Genomic DNA, 4,707 nt, shown 5'->3' with positions numbered 1-4,707 from the left:
TTGACAGCGTTTTCGCTTTGCTGGATAATCTGTTGCAGCAAGAAATCTTCTTTCAGCTTCTTTGATGTCTTCAAAGAGCTTGGACAAGCTCTGATACCATGTCGGGAATTTCTGGTTATTCCAAACAAAATACAGTGGAAAAATCCTCTGTTTCCACTGTTGAGAATTTTCTGATAAATTCCGAAACAACAAAAATATGAACAGAGAGTAAAACTTTGTTTTCTGATAATTCAAAAACACAAGAACAAAGCATAAAATAATACTCTACTTTGCTTCAGGATTAAAAACTGATCAAAATAATACTCTGTTTTTGACACAGAAAAATACTCTGTTTTTAACTCAGAAAAACAGAAAAATTCGTTCTCTGGAAACGGTGTTGCAGCAACACAGTTTTTTTTTTCAGTTGTTGTAACTTGTGTTGCAGCAACATTGTTCGTGGTGTTGCAGCAACGTAAAATTTTGACGTCAAGTATTTTTTGAGTTACGGTGTAACAGCAACGGGGATTTTTGACATCACGTATTTTTCGACTTACGGTGTAACAACAACAGGCAAAAAGAAACTTCTATTTATAAAAATAAACTAAGTGCTAAAACTAAGTCTTCCTCACATAGAGGGATCTTCAGAAAAGATTATGCTTAAGAGCATCTTCCTCTTGACAGAGGGATTACAACAGGAACGCTTCAGTTCCACAAAACAACTATCTCAGAAAATTTCAGCACTGCTGTGCAATACAAAAAAAAACTCTCTTGTTCTACACTGCTGTGTGTTACAAAAGAACTTTCAATCTATATTTTTCTACACTGTTGTGTCTGCATTTTATAGTGTGGGAAAGGGTCTTCACCGCTTTAACTTGCTGATGAAGTCTCTGCTACTCATGATTAAAAGATTTGATCTTTTGTTGTATTTCTTGAGTTGGTGGTGATGAAATCTATGACTGATAAATGATACGTCGGCTCGAGGCTGTTTCTTTTCTCTTTCAGCCGTTCTGCTCATTAATGTGGTTGTTGAGAAGTAATGATGTAGTGCTGTATCTGATCTTCATCCTTCGGGAACTCAAAAATAATTAAAGAGTGAAAAGATGGTAATGGCGGTGACTTAAAAGATGGGGAAAAAATGTGGGGCATCGGATCACGACAAATGAATAAAGTAGTTGCTGCTGTTCTGTTCACTGCAGCTGAAATCATAATTTCAACATCATGGATCTGCTTTCGGTGGAGTGAAAATATGTTACAAAGGATTGCATTTGGGAATGGAAAATAGCCAGGAATAGTCTCAAGTTGCAGGCACCCGTGACTACTGCCCGATTCGCTTACATGCTCTACTAGACCATGGCGCATGGGGAATTTCGTTTTACTAAGTGCGAGATTGCACTTGACTCTATGGAATTTTCTGAAAAGCAACTCAAGGAGGATGCTTCTTCTATTTTTGCAGATAAAAAGTCTCGATGATTTTCTATTTGAAATTTCAGATAACAACAATGGAAAGAACTATATCATCTCCTGGTCATGGTATTCTTGCCATAGATGAGTCCAATGCGACTTGTGGGAAGAGGATCTCTTACATCGGACTGTAAAACAATGAGTTTCTTGTATGCTTGGCAGTTGGTTTCATTGTTTTCGAAGAGACCCTATAGCAATCCATAATCGATGGGAAGAATTTTTTGACTATTTGCGAGAGTAAAATATTATGTTTGACATCAAAGTTTACAAGGGTTTAGCTCCACTGCCAGGATCAAACAATTAATATTGGTGCTAGGGTTTGGATGAATTAGCCTCAAGATCTACTGAGTACTACAAACAGGGTGCAAGATTTGCTAAATGGCAAATAGTTGTCAGAATACCCAATAAGCCTCCAGAGTTAGTTGTTAAGGAAGCTGTGTGGGGAGTTCTTCTGGATGGAGATCATTCCATTGACAGAACCCTTGAAGTGACAGAGAAAGTCAAGGTGAAGGTTTTCTTTTACTTGGGAAAGTGCTATGGAGGCAATCAGTTTGAAAGGGGGTTGGTCAGTGTGGTGATGGGTGAGCCATAACACTTGGATCGCAGTTGGGTTCGAGTCTCTTTGGTAATTTTATGCCATAGTGAAATGTGGCATTTATAAATGTTTTGGAATCAGAAGCATTGAGCCTAGCTAACTCAATGGAATGGTTTTATTAGAATTATCTACTCTAACAAATCATGCAGGTGAATCCAAGACAATTAAATCAGAAAAATAAAGAAAATACTAAAAGCACTCATGGTCAAAGTTAAAGTGCAATAAATATTTTTTTTTTCAAAATTAAATGATGATGGAAAACTAGATGAAATTTTGTGTGAGTTTGTGTGAGTTTGTGGAATAGACTCACTACCATGTTATTTTATGAGTCACATTCTATTATTAAGCAAGTCTAGGGTGTTTTATAGTGGTCTTTGTAAACTGTGCACCTGGTAACTCTAGAGTTGGAGTGTGAAATGTAGGCCTTGTAATGCATTTGTATCCCCATATAGTTCATGGTAATATAAAATCCACTTTGTATTTGCAGTGTCAGTTTGTGGTGAGCCAAAAACCAGATGTAAGTGAACTGGGACAGAGATTCCAGTTAACATGGTTTAGGGTTATCCAAGAAAACTCTTGGCCTCGTTCCACATAGCCTCCACGCACCTCCGATCTATACAGTCTCGCAGCAATCCAAAGGACTTTGTCCCCACAGACAGCAGAGGAAATTGCTCGATCCTACAACTGCACTTGCAATCAGCAAGCAGCACAACAACAAGCCTCATGCCTGCAGCAGTCCAGGTGCCCTTCGGATCACAGAACGGGACCTCTTCCTCGAACAATATTGGATTCACCCCACCGAACTCAAGTGAGCATAAACAGATATCTGTGGCTTCTTTCTGTAGTCTTGACATCTATTAGCAAATCTTACTCCTATTCTCACCCCTTTTAATAAGAGCCCACTCTTTAATTTAAAAAAAAAACTCAACAGTGGACGTAGAATCTGATCTATGTGCAGTTGGTCGAAAACACTAGGAATGAAGAAATCCATGGCATTGGGAAGATACCTATGAAACCTACTACGCAAGGGGCCAATAGAGACATCAATGTATGAGGAATTGAAGATCAGTGAAGAAGAGCACGAGAAAATAAGACACCACAAAATTTCCCAGAAACTGATTAGCAAATTTTTGAAGTAGACAAATCTCCCATAGCGAAAAAAGGTGCTTGGAACTTAAAGTCCACAGGTTTGGTATAAAGATGGGTCTACTGGTTACTAGGTGATATACAGTAATGAGTTCGATGGCGAGCCATGCCCATGCATTCCCTTAAAGACAAGAACGATGCTATCAATTGGGTTGGATCACGGATTACTATGACTTAAAATAGTATGGAGTCTTGGAGGTGTTGATTCGTATCTACGTAGGCTGCGGCGAAAGCCTAGCAAGGACTAGCTACTTATCATGCCTCTAGCAAGCAATTTCAACCTCTAGCACACCTGCTTTCACGGCCTCCAACACGCCTACTTCAACAGCTTCTAGCTCTCCTCCTCGGGCTGATCCCACATCGAGTGATTTCGCAGCAATCCGTGCTAGATCGCTCAGCCTTAAGCACTCCTTCTCAGGTTGATCCAACATCCACACCAATCCACACAGCAATTATCAATTGTATGGGAACAAATTTCACAGCTGATGTTACCATAGCCTATAGTGTTCTCACTACTCAGCTCTATCATAGATAGCAGCTATGCTGACAGCTGAAAAGGAAAATCATGGCCTTCTCTCATCACCGTCAGCATTGCCAAGTAGCAGCGGCACACCTCTTCCTTGGCTACAATCACCACGACCTCTCTCCACTCAGGTACAAGCTTCCTTGGCCTTGAGCTCTGATACCGTGATAAAATATGACAATCCAGATTAATTTATTAATCAAATGAAATTACATATATACAATAAGTGTTGTCTCAAGATAGGTATGCTATCTTGGACACATAATCTATTGGTTGAGGGATTATCTCAACCACAGACCAATCTAGGAAGTAGATCATAGCTACTAGGAACAGACTCCTTTAGTTAGTAAGAATCATAATTAAGACAAGTAGGAGTTACATTTTCCAACATATTACTTGTGACAACATTAAATTATATAAAAATATAGATATTACTCTCATAAGAATACATACTGTAAAAACACTATTCGAAAATGAAGTTAAAAAAATGAATTCATTTCTATTTGATGCCAGCCTAAGCTGAATTTATCGATAGTATGCACATGAAATGCATAATCTATTATGTCCCAAGAAGTTCAATTTCCCTGCCTACTCAAACCTTCAAAAGTTAAGGCTTTAGGATTCTTAATTAATCTTCACGTGGAAACATTTCATCTAACTAACCCAAAGTCTAAAACTTCAATAATCATTTAATCAAGACCTTATACACCATTCCTAAACTTTGGTTAGTTCTTTAACCTTATTACTTAACCCTCTGCTTGATATCATTACCTGATCATGTTAATCATACCATGGGTTAGACTTTTGTTAAACCCAACTTAATCCAAAATTCATTTAACTCTACTTTATTTCTATTATAACCCTTGGATAATAAAAATACACATAAACCACTTAAACCTTACCTTTTCGCCATTCCACGACATTGGCACATTTATCGATGCTCACCTTATCGGGTTCAAACTCCATCGTTGATTTCACTGCAGTAGATCAACGGCTGTCGCAC

The 4,707-nt window shown here is 38.3% G+C and overlaps 1 pseudogene; it reads left to right on the top strand.

Annotated features, from left to right (window-relative positions):
* Nucleotides 1-1,478: 1,478 nt before the first annotated feature.
* Nucleotides 1,479-2,032, top strand: LOC149238240 (fructose-bisphosphate aldolase 2, chloroplastic pseudogene; annotated as a pseudogene).
* Nucleotides 2,033-4,707: the final 2,675 nt, after the last annotated feature.

The sequence above is a fragment of the Pinus tabuliformis genome, chromosome 8 (genome assembly GCF_031772625.1).
Source record: "Pinus tabuliformis cultivar Carrire ecotype Pingquan chromosome 8, CPIR1, whole genome shotgun sequence".
NCBI lineage: Eukaryota > Viridiplantae > Streptophyta > Pinopsida > Pinales > Pinaceae > Pinus > Pinus tabuliformis.
This window is presented reverse-complemented; position numbering and strand designations above follow the sequence as displayed.